Source organism: Malaya genurostris, chromosome 1 (genome assembly GCF_030247185.1).
Source record: "Malaya genurostris strain Urasoe2022 chromosome 1, Malgen_1.1, whole genome shotgun sequence".
NCBI lineage: Eukaryota > Metazoa > Arthropoda > Insecta > Diptera > Culicidae > Malaya > Malaya genurostris.
In genome coordinates this window covers 7,997,010-8,015,377 of record NC_080570.1, presented here as the reverse complement: position 1 = coordinate 8,015,377, position 18,368 = coordinate 7,997,010, and the positions used below count along the sequence as shown (strand labels likewise).

The window sequence follows — 18,368 nt, the reverse complement described above, 5'->3', positions numbered from 1 at the left end:
AAAAAATGCGGCTTTCTCAGTCAAATGGATATAGGCAAACGATTTGTTTATAAAATTGCCCAATTTTATAAACAAATCGTTTGCCTATATCCATTTGACTGAGAAAGCCGCATTTTTCCGATAAAATAAGTTGTACTTCAGTGTAGTTGTACTATTACAATTATGAAAGCGAAGCTTTAAATGAAATGTAGCAAAATTTACTCAATCAATTAATACGAACGATTATCTATATTAAAAGTGTGTGAAGGAATCATGTCAGTTTTATTCGTTTCCACGTCCTCCAGTTATGTCTATGACATTACCCACCCGCCTTTTTTTATTCGTTCATTTTATACGGTTTAAGATCTCTGAGGCGAAATGTAGTTAGTTATTAGGTTTTTAGAATTGTATGTAATAACAATACCGGTAAAATTGCTATATTGCATCTCGTGGGTAACTCATAGTGCAAAAGTTGGGGTTCAATTTACTCACGAATCCGTTGATGGTGTTTTCGTTCCTTGATTCCTCGTTGATTTTGAGTTGTAAGCATCGTTTTTGACTTTCCTGCTGTCGTTTTTGAGTGACAGCAGGAATATCATGCACATGCACATGCACTATATGGTACATCGACAGGGAATTCATTTTGCTTGCACTCTAAAGAGAATTGAATGTATATTGCACTACTGGTTTTGTTTAATCGAATCTCTTGCACTTTCTTTTGATCGAGGCACATTTTCTTCCCAAGCAAAACTTTATTTCATTTGGAAGTGGTTCTACTCGTCTGTTGACAGTTATGATTGATTCTGCTAGCGTAATCACTAGTGCTGATGCCTCTTGTTCGTTGGATTTCATCATCTCGAAATCGTGCTATTGTCGTTTACTAGATTACCCTTTTGTTTATGGAGTCCCGATCGAATGACTGTATCGAAACAGATACGAAAGCGAACTGGTTCTATTTTAATCAGGTGGAAAGTAAAAGTGAACCGCAGACATTAACTACCAAAAGCATTAACTATCCCATAGTAGAAAAAGTCACATGTGTCCCCTGGAATTCAATTTTCAATCAAACTTATGTCACACTAATAATTTTTCCTGTTCGAACAGGAATGACATATGATACTTGCAGTCTCGTATTAACCGACAAATGCGAGCAGTTAAAAAATGACCGATTGATAATTGGAGGACGATAATGAGAATATATCTAAACCTAGAAAATGGACGATACGGCAAAAATAACTTGGAAGAAGAAAAAAAAAGTGCGAAACTAAAAGAATCTGCATCGTAGGAAATAAAACCCAACTCTGGAAAGAATTGGTATTTCACTGCAGACGAAAATACTATGCACAGTAGAAACGAGAATAACGGTCTACAACTACTCAAAGCACAAATTTAAAGCCTTCCGGAAATTTTCGAAATTTCTTGAAAATCTAAAACCTGTTCCCTTCACAGGCAGCTAAATGTTATCAAACTCTTACACTGCTTTTGAATTTAATATTAAATTTGCACCATTCTTCCTTCAAATTTTAGGCTTCATTGTGAACAATTGCTTTTGCAATGTTTTTTTTTCATGCTGATTAGGAAAGCTTGATAACATTTAAGTACTTAAACGCAACAGAAACCGCTCGATGAAGGAATTTGAAATAAACGAGGCCTGGTCAATGGCTTAGGATATGAGGCAGGATGTCGTATATTTGAAAAACGACCTAGAATAGATATTTGCAACTAAAAGCTTCGTGGCTGATCTACAAAGGTTACGAAGTGCCGCATCAAAATGTAGTAAATTTAGCTGAAAATTCTGTCTCGAAATGCTCACTAGAACATTAGACATCCATAAATTGAACTGTTAGCAGGTATGCATGCACGAATCATTTCACGTGGATTATTCAAGGAAGTTTTGCTGATGTATCTCAGGCATGCGACTACTCGGAAAAAGTTGATATTGAAGGTTGTGTTCCATGATTGACAGAGCAACAAATTGCATCGTTATCAGACAGCTGATTAGGAAAATGTCATTGACATACAATAAATATAGCGAAGGGCCCTGATGATTACCTTGTGCTACGCTAAAACAGATTCCGAGCTAGAACAAGATTCTTGAATTTTATTTAGCAGTATTCAGCTACATATGACGTCGTCGTTGGCGAAACAATTGAAAACTATTGATACTGTTTTCAAACTGAAATTTATTTTGATTCCTAACACATCTCCTAGGATAGTTTACACTTCTTCTTCTGTTTCAGTGATATTGTGTTTCATACAGCGTTCGGATCGATACAGCTCCCATTACAGAACTCATATCCGGTCGATCACATCATGTTAAGCTGTCCTCCCCCGTCGTGCTAGACGATCCGACACATACTCCTAATGCATCCTTAGATGCCTTCGGACAATGCAAGCGCCGTGTTTTACTGTTCTCTTATGTAGTAATAAATGACCTCCAGAAATAGCTCCGTGGGGGCTTGAATGACCCCCACTGCAGTGCAGTCTCAATCAAGCACCCGACCATAAAGATATTTCCAAAACTACCATGTGCACTTTCGGCTCGCTTATATCCTGTCTGGCTTGAGCTCCTCTCACACTACATGTGATGCCGTTTTTCCGTCCGCTTCTGTAGCTCGTTGGACGTTGGACACGAGGGCATTTGGAGAGCTGTTAGTAACATCCTTCTTCTGCCCCAACATGTTCCCCGTAGACCGTAGACCACCACCCTCAGCACAACCACCCAAAACTCCTAGGTCTTGGTAAATCAGTATTGGTGTGTGAGAATAGTACAACACAGTTCGGTTGGTACAAGCGTTTGTGTGAGATTCGCTATACACTTTCAGTGATGGCGACGATGTTATGACAATGTTTACTTTTATGATTATAGCTTTGTTTCACAGTGTCGGAGTATTCTTTTGCCGTTTCTGCTGTCTCACCGTCGATGTCGACTTACTTCATAAGTGCCTCATTAGAGGATTCCATTCGATTTACGATTCTTGCACAAATCTTGCCAAAAAAAAAAAATAAAGGCATCACAAAGAATACCACGAATGAACGACATAGAAAATGACAACATAAGAAGCTGGAAAATCGTATGCGGCCTTATAGAGGGGGTGCCACGATAGACAAAGCAGAAACCAAAACAAGGCTAAAGAGCACTGTCATGATCCGATGTAGGGTTGGCATCCGGGTTTCAATAGTAGCTTGAAAAAGTTGTGCGATGTCAATTGAATTTCAGTTTCAGTCTGATAGATGTTTGTGCTAAGAAATCAATATGTCGCTTGCGATATGTGATTCAAACCGTAATTCGAAGAAATAACAAGATGGTTCCTCCGCGGATTAATTTGCATTGCTAATTATGACTGCAGTTGTCATTCAATTTGGCTCCATTCATTATATACAGTTCCTGAAAGACCCCACTGATATTACTGTAAGTAAGTAAGTAAGTAAGCATTGCTGGGAGCACTGGGACCATCCAAACACCACTCGCGTGCTCTCAATAGCTCGCTCTCTCGATTTCGAATCAGTGATGACAGATTGTCACAATGACACGGAATTGACCGTAGATCTTAACTGAACAGGAAATGGTTGAAAAGTCTCTAGAGTAGAGTTCTTCAAAAGCTAAACTTTCATCTTGTTATCCATGAAAAGGTAGTGACTTCCGGATTACATGTATTCCATATTAGAGGAGCTAGGCTATGTTGCCCATTTGAACACAGAAATTGAGGCTATCTTCGAGTTTAATTTAAAAAAAAACTTACTACTATTTTCTCATTTTATTACTTTTTAGTAATACAACGGGGGTTTAAAATGTGCTTAAAGTAAGTAGTCTAGCTGTATTTTAAAACAATCTAATTATTAAGTTGTTTTGTTTTTCTCAATCGAACAATTTTTCGATACTAGAATTATTTGAGTTGTATTTATTGTAATTACAATTTTGGTTGCATGGCAATGTTTAGTGTTATTAATTGAACAACTTCAGATGTCTTGCCAAATCAATAACGAAGAACCCTGAAAATTTAAATGGACTTCAATAGGCGTTAAATAGTTTGAAGCAACTCCAGAAGATCGGTTGTTCAGTAAATGAGAGGACATGGAAAAGTTGTCACCAATTGAAAAAGATGTCAAATCTACAAATCTGTCGTGTCGTGTGATCTATGATGAATATCCAACTAAGTTTTGAAATTATATGAATGGGACAGTTTTCAGATAGAATCAAATACCTTGTAAAGCACTTGGAGAAGGTTTTATGGTCTCAGAGAACTTTGTAATATAGTGAATGCAATATTTAATATTATTCGATAGGAGCTAGCTAGGGGTTCGAGTCCCATCTCAGTGGTTGCTTTTCTGCGATTTTAAATGCATAGTTGTATTTGTATGCATTTTTGTCGATTTGTTTTCCTCGTTAGATACTGACCAAATTTAAAATTAGCCCAAGGCGACTTAACAAGACTAAAACAAATCGTAGTAAATTTATTGGTTTTGACTTGTAAAATCATTATCTAGTGTTTATTTCTTTATTTTTCATGGAGAACTTGGATTCGTGAAAATAACAAAAAAAAGTTTCTGCTCGTACCATTCAAGTTTTCAAAAGACATGAGTCGCACTAACGTCAATGTATTGGATTAGTAACAGGTTCGAAGAAAAAAGAATCTAACAGATTCTGATGAGTTTTTTTTTTCATAATTATTTTGTTTCGGTCAATTTTTGAATTCTTGAAATTTACGGTTTAATTTTTGTAATGTGCCCATTCGATCTATTTCGATGCCATTTAGCTTAGTAACAACGATTTGAAGGAATTTTCATTTAAAAACGGGTTAGGGTCATTTCACCGAAAGGGTGATTTTTCCTAATCCCATTTTGTCAGGCTAATGTTTATGGTATTTTCCGTTTGCGGAGTGCAAATGTGTGATGTATTTGAAATTACCCTTTCGGCGAAATGTCTCTTTCGGCGAAATGACCCCATTCGGTGAAACGACTTTCGGAGAAATGACCCGCTCCATTAAAACCAAATTTGCTTTATTCAAAAATCAGGCTTGAGTCAAATTGGTCTCTCCTTCCGTGCAAAACAAATTGTTCGTTATGCTGAAGATGTGAACAAAGTTTCATCCAAATCTGAGTGTCAGACATTGCCACGCTGTTAATTTTCCGGAATTGATACAGCATAAAATTCTATCTTTGATTAGACCGAAGATATAAGTTCTTAATAAAAAAAACCGAAATCATTTTCAAATGATTCTTAAATCGATTGAAAATGATATCATTAAATGCTTGGGTAAAATAAGTCGTTCTGAAATTTATAATTTACTTATGCCTGGAAATAGATTCGCAAGCAATACTTTATACAGAGGGTTTTAGTAGAACCTTTCATAGTTCTACATACACTAGTGAATGTCTTGAAGCTACTAACTTAGCGGATCCCAAGCGAATTTCATGAACTTAGATTCAAATGAAAGGTCTTGTAACCCCACAGAAAGTTCCTGAATTTTATTCGAATCCAAAGTGCAAAGAAAATGAAAATAAGTGCACTTACCTTTCTCAGAGATGGCTGAACCGATTTTCACAAACTTAGATTCAAATGAAAGGTACAATTGCCCTATACAAAATTCCTGAATTTTATTTTGATCCGACTTCCGGTTCCGGAGTTACAGGGTGATTAGTGAAAAAAATCTTATTTCAAATTACTTCTTACTTTTCTCAGAGATGACCGATTTCTACAAAATTGGATTCAAATGAAAGGTCTCATGGTCCCATACAAAACTTCCAAATTTCATCCGGATCCGACTTCCGGTTCCGGAATTATATAGTGAAGTGTGTTAAAAATTGGATACCGGCACTTGAAGCGGCGAAACAAAACACGTAAAAAAATCTTAACTTACCTCGAAACTATTCCAATCGATAGTCATTGTCAATAGACAACCAAACAACCCGATTCTGGCTATGCTGGTTCGCGTTTTCGGATTCCGTAGGCACCGGAAATAAAAAGTAAAATAATTTCTAAACTTGTCTCAAAACTATTCCAATCGGTAGTCATTGTCAGTAGACGGCCAAGCATTAATTTAGCTTCCCTTGTTCTTGGGTTTTTGAAGAATGACCGAAGATTGCAGCCATAGACTCAACAATGGAAGTCACTTTTCTCGAACCAACTTCCGAACTACCGGTTTCAGAAGTACCTCTTTTCTTTTCCTCAAAGATGGCCTAACCGACCTGAGTACTGTTTCACTCTGTAGGTTATACTACTTTATGGACAAGCCTTTTTGTTGTTTAAGAATCAAAGAAAATTATTTTGAAAAATATCACACATTTATATATGAGAATATGTGAGATATGAGGAAGGCATCATTACACCGCTAGGTGGATTAAAACAGTTTTTTTTTCATGACAATGCGAGGTTCCATGTTTCAACAGTCGTAAAAACTAGTTTGGAAACATTGAAATGGAAAGTGCTGCCCCACCCGCCGTATTCACCAGACATTACTCCATCCGATTACCAATAACTTAGAAAACTACGAAATGGCTGAAAATTTATTCGAATCATTTACCCAATCAAAAGAAAACAAGTTTTTTCAATGTACCAAATGTTTTCCAGCGAGATGACCAAAACAAATATCAAAACAAGAGACTGCAAAAAGGCGCTACGCATTAATTCGAACGCTTGATATATTGAAACATGTTTGACTGTGTTGATACTTAAAACCCAAGATTTTCGTTAAAAAACTCGACCTCCCATATATTTCATCTATGGATCCATAGATCTATAAAATTTGTCGGAATCTCTGAGATTTCCGTAGATCTGGCATCACTGCAGTCGCTCCGAAACAACCAATGAACAAACACTATCGAACAATGAAGGTTCCAACTGAGAGCGGGAGAGTGTCGGTCTCTAGTCAAGCAAGCGGATCATTACAAGGCAAAATCCGTTTCCGAACGTGCAGCGCCGATCAGCGCCCGTTCAGTTCGGATTCAGTCGTGCAACGGTGAGCATCCCCGGGAGCAGCAGTAGCAGCAGTGGCCAGACGAGTACGAGAAAGTCCAATCAGTCTCTATCCTATATAGTGTATCGGTACGTGTACTGTGTGCGTACTTGTGTTGGTGAAGAAATAAAATATTGTGCACAAGCCTTCTATTTCTCTATGTATGCTTTTTGAAGGAAAAGTAGTTCATTGAAAAAAGATATATGTACGAGCAGTGTTTGTGCCGTGAATAAAATAAGAAAAAAAAGCAAAAAGCATAGGAAGGTGAAATCGATGCAGTAAAGGCAGTCTCCTCGGATTACTCTTGATTGAGGAAGTTTGAATTTGCTGTGAAAAGCAGAAGCAGTAATCGATAGAAGACGGAAAAGTAAGTGCTGAACTGAATCCGCCCCCCAATGTTAGTCAGTCTGAAAGAAAGAAATCGAAACGAAGAAAAAAAACGAAATAATTGTATTCCTAGACGGGTCGAGGCTTTTCGAGCTAACGAACGAACGAACGAACCACGTCAGCTGTCGTCTTGGTTGGTGATACATTGATTCTGCGATTAGCTGGCTAGCTAAAAATACAGTAGGAATCGGTTAATCTGCGCATTTCAGTTGAGCTTGTGCCTGCTTTGTTTTCTATGTGTGTATGAAAAATAAAAAAAAACTTGAAAACCCGAGGGTTCATGGCAGAGGCAACTCTCCATTTTGAGACGCAGTATCTACGAAGGAATTGTGGTCTTCACTGATTTGCTGTTTTGTTGCGCAATTTTCGATTTCTTTATCACACAATTAAGTGAAGCTTTAATTTGTTCGGCGCTGCTGCTGCTGTTGGTTGGCAGCTGCGCCCGCCCCCCCTAACATGTCCCCTGTTCTTTGCCTTGGCCACTAATCCGCGCGGTGGTCCCCGTTGGCCGCGGTGTTTGGCCGTTTTTGCAGCCCGCAGTGCTTACGCGATGTACGTGTGGCGGTCGTTAACAAAGAGTGCAAACATAAAATACATTTTTCTGCCTGCTTTTTCGCAGTTTGCTTGTCTGCTTGCTTACTTGCTTGCTTGCTGTTCGATGTTCGCCGTTCGGCGTGTGTTGGTCGGGGAAAAACACATTGATTCATCGCGAACCGCCGCCGCTAGTGAAACGTCCGACCGAGTCACACGAAAAGTGTGCACAAGCAAGGGAAAATAAATAAATTACACACTAGATGGATTCAGAGCGGGTGATAGACAGGGGGTAGACATGGGACAAGCAGAAGTAGCAGCAGCAGCAGTTCAATAGAAGAAGAAATGAAATCGAAGATATAATAAAGAAAACCTCCACAGCACACACAAAAGTGGAATTTCGAAGAAGCACAACAGCAACTACAACAACAACAGGACAAGAAAAATAATACGGTTTGTGTGATGACGACGGTTCCGCCGACCCCGCACGGCTGGCGTTCGTGGTTTTCATAATGGAAGACGAATGAACGTGCGAACGAACAGACAAAGTGAAGAGAACGCTGCATGTAAAGTGAGATTCAGTGGGAGTGTGGCATCTCGGCTCGGCACACACGGGGGGGTTCCTTTATCTACTCCCTGGTGAATTCTGCTAGGCAGGAAATAAGCATAAAATGCCAGTGAGCAACCGGACCGGACTGATGGACTTCTTCTTTCAGAGGATTTATTAGCAAGTGGATAAGGCAAAGGCGTATGTGTGTGCTGTGTGCGGATGTTTGGTTGGCTCATGTTCAATTTATGGGTTTGAGAGTGTCAGTTGAAAAAAAAGTGTCGGTACTTGGCATAAAGAAATAAATGACTCACAATGGATTAGATTAGGCAACGCAAGACGATAACGTCGAATTGGCCACTTATCAGAACGTAAAGTTCGTTATCAAAACCACAGACGGTCTCAAAACCACGAACTGTGTGCAACAGTGAAAATCTGGTACCCTAATTGTCTGCGTTGGTCGTAAGTGCTAACCTTCCCTGCAACAACGCAATTACCACGGTTGGACTGACGATCCGGTGTGGTAAACCAGTGTGACATATGCCGCAGTATTATCAGTTGAAATTTTCGAACCCTGCTGGATGTCTGTATTCGAAAGAGTTAGGGGTTCAGCTAAGCAGACGAAGAGCAGTGCAAGACAGGAGAGGATTTTTTGCTCCCGTTACATGATCGGTTTTGGGAACGAACGTCACATGACCATATGATTTCGTTTTCGAGATGTACGCAAGTCATACATCACTGCTGTAGGAAATTTACATACTTGAATATAGAAAATCACTTTCTAAGTTCAGGTTTAACTCCAAGTCCCAATGTTTCTAATTTGAATATTCAATTTAGATTTACTAGATTTATTGATGAATGCTTTGAAAGATTGGGAAGAGGTTGATTGAATCTCATTGCAAACGTAAAAACTTACGAATAATTATATCGCAGAACCAGAACTGTAACTCTAGCAGTAATCTGCCGATATAAACTTCTCTAGAGATGCAATGAAGACAGAGGGTCGTACATGTACACTGTGCGCAAAAAGGTTTGGTTTTCTTACAGACGCGAATACGTCCTGCTTCACTATGAAGCATCTATCCAAAAATAACGCGATAAATTTTTGATCGTGAATATCTCTTATTGTTGTCGAACTAACTTTAGTTAGTTGATACAATGATAAAAAGGATATCATCTCATGCTCAGTAGCATGAGATAACCATAGATAATTTGAAATTTGTGTGTTCCAAAATATTTAGAATCAATAAGCATCAAAGAGAAAACTCATGCCGCTTGCTTATCTATCTCGTGCTCGGAAAATGTTCAAACTCAATCTCAAAATTTCGGTTCAGAATGTAAGTCCAGAATCCAAATCCAGAATGCAAGTCCAAAGTCTAGGTATAGAATCCAAGTTCAGTTTCTGAATCCTGGTTTGAATCCAGAATTCAGGCCTAGAATCTAAGCTTTGAATTTAGATCCAGCGAATACAACTTCAGAATTCAGGTCTACAATCTAAGTTCTGAATGAAGGTCAGGAATACAGGTTCAATTTTTCTGTCAATATCCAGCTCTAAGCTCAGCATTCCAGACCAGAGTCCTAATCTAGAATTGAGGTGCAGGATCCTAAACCAGAATTCAGGTTCAGGTATAGAAATCAGGTGCAGAATCCAGGCACATAATTCAGATTAAGGATCTAGGTCTAGAACACAGGTCCAAAATTCAGGTCGAAAACCTAGGTCCAGTTTCATAGTTCAGGTGCCGGATCTAGTACCAGGATTCAGGATTAAAATTCAAGTCCAGGATCTGACTTCAGACCCAGAATTCTATTTTTTTGTTTGTTTCAATTATAGAGGTTTCAACCTTAAGGTCATTCGAGAAGCTTTCTGACCCTTTGTGCGGAATTGGGGATCGAACCCAGGGTGGCTGCGTGAAAGGCATCATCGACCCATCACGCTAGTTCCGACCTCATCCAAAATTCTGAATACAGGTTCAAAGTTCATATCCAACATTCAGGTCCAGATTCTGATTTCCGGCCCAGGATTCAGGTCTTCAATCTAAGTTCAGAATCAAGACCTAGAATTCTGAATGCAGGTTCAGAATCCAGGGTCAAAATTCATGTTCAAAATTCATGACCAAAATCTAGGCCTAGAATCCAAATTCAGTTTCTAAATCCAGGTTTGGGTCAAGAATTCTGCTCTAGGATCTAGGTCTTGAATCTACATCCAGACTACAGAATACAGACTCAGAATTCAGGGCCAGAATACAGATTCGAAATTCATATCCAGTATCCTGCTTCTGATTTATTTCCAGAATCCAGGACAAAAACTCAGATCCAGATTTAGCATTCAGGTGCACAATTCAAATCAAGAATCTAGGTCCATAATTTGAATTCGGCATTTAGAATCAAGATTGAGAATTCAGATCCAGCATTCAAGTTTAGAATCCATGTCCAGAATTCAGGGCCAAAATCCAAGTTTAGAATCCAGGGCTAGAATTTAGATCCCAAACATTAGTTCGGAGTCATGGATTTCAGGTTCAGAACAAAGGTTCAAAATTGATGTCCAGAATTCAGATTCAAAATCTAAGCTCGGGCTCAGCATTCAGGCTCCAGGGCCAGAACTCAGGTTCAAAATACAGGTCTAAGGTCAGAATTCACGTTCAGGTTCTTAATTCAGGTGCCGAATACAGTTCTGCAATCTAAGTTCAGTATCTAGATTCAGAATTCTGAATACAGGTCCAGAATAAAGGTTCAAAATTCTTGTTCAATATCCAGCTCCAGGCTCAGAATTCATGTCCGCAAACCAGGTCTAAAACTCAGGTCCAGGATCCTGAACAGGAATTTAGGTCCATGTTTTGAGTCTAGGTCCACAATTCAGATCAAGAATTCTGGTTCAGAATTTAAATCCAGCATTCAGCATCAAAGTTCAGCATTTAGGTCCAGCATCCAAGCTTAGAGTCCATGTTCAGGTTAAGAATCTGTATCCAGAATTTAAATCTAGAATTCAGAATCAAGTAATTCGGGTCCAAGTTCAGAATCCAGGACTAGAATCTAGGGTCAGAAACTATTCAGAGCCAAGGACTTAAGATCCAGAACACGGATTCAAAATTCATGTCCAGAATCCTAATTTCAAACCAAGGCCTAGTTTCAAAATTTAAAATTCAGAATCGACGACAGGTATTCAGAATTCTAGTACAGAATCAGAATTCAGGTCCAGAAACCATGTTCAAAATCTAGGTCCAGAATTCAGAAAGCAGGTTTAAAATTCACGTCCTGAATTCCGGTCCAAAATCCTGGACCTGGTTTGGATTCCAGGTATCGAACTCTTGTCCAGAATCCAAGTACAAAATTCAGGTCTAGATTCAGATTTCAAGTTCAGGATCAGAATCCAGGCCCAGAATCTAAAGGTTCAAAATTCAAGTCTAGGCTCACAATACAAGTCCAGGATCGGAATTCAGACCCAAAATCTAAGTTGAAAGCTCAGATCCAGTATCTATATCCAGATTCAAGCCCAGAATTCAACTCTTAAATGTAGCTCCAGGCCCTGGTTCTGAATCCAGACCTAGGCTCTGGTTCTCTATCCAAATCCAGATCCAGAATTGTGATGTAAAATCTTGGTCCAAGGTATAGATCCAGAATTCAGATTACAGGTTCAAAATTCACTTCCAGAATTCCGGTCCAGAATCCAGGCCGTGATTTCGAGTCCAGGTCCACGTACAGATTCCATGTCCAGGATTCAGGTCAAGAATCAAGGTTCAAAATCTAAATCCAGATTTAAATCAAGGATTCAAGTCCACAAACCTTTTTCAGGTTCACAATTCTGGTCTATGTTCATAATTTAGGCCTAAGTTTAGAATTCAAAATGCAGGCCTTTAACTTCTAGGTTCAAAATCCTGAATCTAGGTTCAAAATCCGGGTGCCGGATGCTGAATTAAGGGCCAGATTAAAAATTCTGATCTGAGATTAGAATTCAGTTGGATTTCTTGTATCAGTATTATGGTAAGTACAGGGTGTACTTTCTAATTCGAGGTAAATGCATACCACAGTGTTCAATATCGAAGACTTTGGGCGGTTATACCTCTGACATTACCAACCCGTTTTTTTTTTAACTTTACCAAGCAAATATCTGCAAGCCATATACAACAATCGGGCTATTTTTTTTCTTACGTACGCTCGGTAAAGACATTTGAGATTGAATTGAGTCTCTTTGAGGCTTGACCAGCGTGATTAAAAAGATAATTCTTGTTGACGCTTTGAGGTAGCGGGACTATCATTACTTGGAAATAGTTTTGGAATTCTCAGAAATCGAATAAACTGATGTTACTGATGAAGTATTTGTGATTTTTCATGTATTGACATAAAATCACTTTTTCACTTTTAGCCCTACCCAAAGAAAAGTAAATCGATAGTTTAAGTTGCAATCGAACTCCCTTTTCCATGTCTGTTCCTGTGACATATTGCTATCTGTTTGTCGTAAGTAACGCACGTTCATTGAATGTGGTTCGAGTTCTACTTAACTGTAATAAATGGTGGAATAAATTGCGGGTTACGTGGTATGTCATGTTTAACATAAACGACGGTTTTATTTTGCATCACAATGTTTTTGGTTATGTAAAAGATTAGTAAAATATCACGTAGAATCAGTTAGCCAAAGATCTCTAAGCATTTTTAAATTATTGCTCAGGTTTCCGGTTTCTTTATTCAAACAGAAATTACAGTGACCTAACTTTGGAACAGGTGTATTTTTTCTACAAATTACCTACAAATTCTCTACAAATTGCCTACATCACAGCTTGAACCAAAGATTTAATTTAAACTAACGGAATGTTCGACAATCCTATCCAATCGTATACAGCTCAAGGCTTCGAATGTGTTTCAAGTAGCACAACCTACGCAGCACAGCTGTCGAAGGCGGAAGTTGAAAGCGCTCGCAGTAGCAGTAAACTAGTAACTAAGTAGTGCTTTGTACGTGCATAAATCACTCAGAAGTAGCTGCGATCTATCGTTTCCATTCTGTGGTGCCGCATCCTAGAATTATTTACATAGAACAAGACACGCGCATATTCTCAGCAAAAAATGAAGACACGGGTCACTGGGTTCTGAGTGTTAAAAAAATCGAAATTGTTTGACTACCAAGGTTAAATAAAACAAAAACTAGGAAAACCCTGAACGGCACTCCCTCAGATTGTTTAAATCGTTTTATTCGGGAGCACATTTTACCCTGCATCACCACAAAGACGGCACAAGTAGGTAAACAAGTTACGCATTTTCGCAATAACCAGTCGGTTCAGCGTTCGGAAGGTGTGCTACGAACGTTTTATTCAACGTCACTGAACTTTGGCAAGGAGAAAGAAGAGCTCCACGTTTTTCATTTCAAAACGCCAAAACCACCACCAAGTCATTAAACACGTCTGATCCAGACTACGCACTGAAAGTAACGTATATTATCTTTTTTCTCTATGGTGAAACCAGGGGCAGGGAAGTCAAGGAAATACTAACACAATTCAGATCGATTCCCTGTTTGGTGTGGCGGCGGCGGCGGTGGCGGCATCGACTTCGCGTTTTTCATTTCGTTCCTTCCGTGCCAAGAATGGTGTAACGAATCGAGACTTCCGGGGTCAACACTCGTTGCGGCCTTTGGCTGCGGGTTGATGATTGAAACTTAAAATTTAGAAATTTTACCGAGCTAAACCGGTAACACTCGGTTGAATACGGAAATATACTCTCTCACACAAACACACACGCAGATCGATCAGCAGGGTTTAACAGAACAAAGTGCGTGAGGTCGTGAGGATTTCCGTTGAGGTGGTCATTTCAATTGGTCACCTATATACGTAAGAAGAAAAAAAAACGGGTCGGCCATGAGAGGAACACGTTTCGAGCCGTTAATGGAAAAAACAATATCGCTAATGTTAGGGCTGTTTTGATATGGAGTTATGAACGTTCCTAGAAGTTGCTGGCTTCTACGATTTCCTGCACTTCCGTGGTGAACTAAGTTCGAATGTTGACCCCAACCCGAATATTGATTGTGGTTGAAATTAACATCACAAGGCAATCACCTAGGACCTTTGATATGAATCGTATTTCAATTATGGAAAACTAGTATAAATAGCTGAATTATTGAGTAGAGTATAATTAGCATAAGTGATTTAGTGTTTTAAGATTGTCCTTTTCCGGCGAACGACCGAAAAGGTTAAAGCCGGGTATAAATAAACGACATTTATAATAATAATAATAAGATTGTCCTCAAGTTAACAATTTAAATAGTGTCGGTAAATTTTTGGTAATCTTTTTCGTAGTCAAGTTTACGATTGCTATGATTTTACATTTGACAATGTTTTCCTGTACTTGCATTTCTCTATTTAAAGGATTAGGAATTGCTGGAAACCCCAGTGGTAAGTGTCCTAAAGATTCATTTTTTTCTCTTCGTTTGATGCTCTGAATTCAACCAACTTAAGATCAAATTTGTTATGTGCGTTAGCATAAATTTAGGAGCTATGTTCAACCTCTCAAATTACTAGAAGTTGTGCTCGTTTGAAAACACTACTATTGGGTCATTGATCCAGTTCAAAGATCATATGACTGTTACTTCCCGCATAAGTGACATAACCGACAAACTCACTCTTTTCCACGCTCAAATGTCTCAGGGAAATGTCTGAACATCAGATGTGATTTCATCATGATCATGCTCGTTTGACAGATACTAACATTGATCAAGTTCGAGGACCAAATGGATGTTACTTTCGGAGATATAAAGGTATTAGTGACTTAACCTCACACAAGCTCACTCACCCCGCATTATTTCTTCGGAGATGTCTGAGCATATGATCTGATTTCAACGTGCTTCTGTTCGTTTGAGAGATACTAATGGTCAATTGATCAATTTCGAAGATCAAATGGCTGTTAGTTCTGGTTCTGGATATATAATGGTATCAGTGGCGTAACCGACAAAATGCATTTTTTTCTCCGCTCAATTTTCTCGAATTTGGATAAACCGATTTCAACCAATTTAGGCTCGTTTGGGGGCTAATCTTGAATTGTGGAACAAGTTCGAAGATTAAGTGGCTGTTACTTCCGGAGATACAATTGTATAAATGGCATAACTGACAAAACTTTTTTCACTCTATTTTCTCGTAGATGATCAAACTAATTTCAGCGAACTTAAGCTGGTTTAAAAGCTACTATTGGTGAATGAATCAAGCTTGAATATCAAATGGCAGTCTCTTTTGGATAGATAAAGGTATAAGTGACGTAACCGCCAAAACGCACTTTTTTCTTTGCTCATTTTTTTCGGATATGGATGAACTGATCGCCTTTTTTCTAACTGCAAAAGTTTGCTGATACTTTTGATTACGACAATGTTGTCGAATATTCGACGTAAGCATGCTGGAACACGCATTTGTGAATAACCCGAATTCAGATTGACTGAAAGAATTTGTGTCAAAAATTAGCCCGAATTCGTGAGTGACAAGAGAAAGGCATAATCACTATTTTTAGGATTTTTTTTTTTGGAAATTCGCTGCTGTCGATGAATCGTTTCAAATTCCTTAGTAATGTTTTTGTTAGATTTGGTGTAGGTTTATTTACATTGCTTTTGATTTAAACCAGCAGTAGAAGCGAAGCAAAAATCAGCGAATCTGTTCCTATAAGTGGAACTACCATTGCGCTATAAATAGTCTTAAAAGTAATCAATACTAAGAACATAATGATAGAAAAAATTCTTGAAATATGAAACATCAAACATAGTAGATATAATAAGAAATTAAAAGAACACAGTATGGCAAGTTCATCGACCTAGCGAAAGAAGTTATGAAATTTTCTTAAAGAAAATTAATATAAAAAATTAATAACAGAGCCTTCGGATCAGGAAAAAAACAATAAATGGAACTATTTTCTAGTTCAACCTTTAAAGCCTGTAGAAATTGGCAGAATTTTCGAATCATCAAAAATAAACTAATCGAAATGATATAAACAGCAAGAACGTAAAATTAATATTGAAAATAGTAAAATTTAACTGAAATAGAACAAAATCACATTAAATGGAAATCAACCTAGTAAATGTAACCACACCAAAAACAAAACGACTAAGAATAACATGAATATAAAAACAGTGAAAATAGTACGTGAAGTTTTCGAATAAGAAAATTTTCTAAATGAACATTTCAAGATTGTGTCATATCTTGACGTTTCCGACATTTCTAAGACATCTGGCAACGGAAAAAAATCGATTTCTAAAATTTTATGTCTCTCCTCCTATAGAGGGTGTCATAAAATTCTCATCTCTAATGCTTCAAAGCGGTGCTTGCTACAAGATTTAGCAACTTAGAAATATCCCTATGATAAATTTGAGCTAACTCGGACATGGTTGAGTGGTGCCACATTGGTGATCAAAGTTCGAAGATTTTTAATTCAAATTCAGAAAGTTTTAGAAATAATATCAGTCGTTTAATGCATTTCTAAGACTTTTGGCATAAGAAGAAAATTTTATTTGATGATTATTCATGATTGGATCTTTAAAATCTGGCAGCACTTACCCATGTCCAATTTAGTTAAAATTTTGCATAGGAACTTTTTTTGAGGTATTAAATCATTTAAACTCACTGCTTTAGAAAGTTTGAGATAATCCTAAATATTGGCACTCAATTTTTTTTTGTCCACATTTCCAAAAAATATCAACAATCGTGTTTCCGTTCAAATTATGTGGACGCTTCTGTTCAATTGAAAGTTATATACTGTCTTTAAACCAACACTAATTTATGTTTGTAAAGTGTCAATCTTGTATACTATTGGACGAAATTAGAGACTTAGATGCGATAATTACGGTTGATATACAACTCTAATTTTGGTTTCGAATTGTCTCAACAAATTATTGGGTTCTTTATTTTTCTGCAATAACACAAGCCGCTTGAACGTTCGGGTCCTCAAATGGAACCCGACCAAACAAAAACCAAAAGAGATGAAAGAAAAATCAATCACGCCAATTTTCCCAAGCGTCTGACAAGCACAGATCGCGTCGCAGTTGGCTTTGATTGCGCCGTCATCAGCCAGCAAACCAGACCCGAAAAATGCCCCTTGCCGTACGTCGTCGTCGTAGTCGTCATCGGCAAAATAAGGGTCGGATAGCGTAAACAGAACGTGGAGGTCGTTCAACCTGAATATTCCCGCACCAGCACCATTCTCTTGGCCGTCGCCGTCTCAAACACTTGAACACTCAGGTGACGGCGGCAGCAGAAGCAGTGACAGAGAGAGCACCACCACCGATCGACCGACCGACCAACCGCAATGTGTGTATGTCGGTCGTTCTGTTTTAGCCCGATTGCGCTCATATTCCGGCCTGTGTGTTGTTGGCCATTCTGCTGTGTGCTGGATTCCGTTGCTCGCTGTTCCCTCGACTTCGGAGGAACCTCCGGTCCGAACGCCGTACGTCGTACGGGATGTGGGAAAATGAGGAATAACTGGCGAATAAAGTGAAACATGGGGGAATGTTTACAATCCATAACGTGACCCAGGATGACTACGAAAGTGATTAAAACAGCGATGATGGCCGAGACTCAGGGCTCAAGGCTTGTTGCTTTTGTTTGTATAAGACAGACGACGAAAGACGAGGGATTTTTTCAACCAATATCAAACATGTGGTCATTGTTCGATTTGTTTTTACCCTCTTTCCCCATATTGACAGAAGGGCACTGACTAAACTGCGATGGATCATCGCATATTCTCATACGATCAGCCTGTTCGCATATGCTTTTTTGCTGAGTCTCCTCCCCTAGTACGGCAATGCCCATACTGGGTCCAGAAGCCATGATATGCGTACTCGATGCGAACGACCCTATATAGAGCAGTACAATTCAAGGTCGTTGGCCTTGGTGTTCGTATTGCTTGGCGAGGAACAACGGCAGTGCTGCCAACACGTACAAAGCAAACATCCGGGCTCTCCGCTGGACACTGATGGTTCCGTTTGAAAGTCCAGTCTGGATACTGATGCATTC

The 18,368-nt window shown here is 38.7% G+C and overlaps 1 protein-coding gene across 4 annotated transcripts in view; it reads left to right on the top strand.

Moving 5' to 3' along the window:
- The window catches only part of LOC131431342 (AN1-type zinc finger protein 6), an 84,384-nt gene that overhangs the window by 26,709 nt on the left and 39,307 nt on the right, over positions 1-18,368 (top strand). The window contains exon 1 of one of the 4 annotated variants that reach the window (XM_058597005.1): positions 6,907-7,302. The exons of 2 other annotated variants lie outside the window; for them this stretch is intronic. The gene's annotated coding sequence lies outside the window, so the exon portion shown is untranslated. Of the gene's footprint in view, positions 1-6,906; positions 7,303-7,483; positions 7,503-18,368 lie in introns of those variants that run through there. One more of the 4 variants, XM_058597023.1, reaches the window with a different exon arrangement.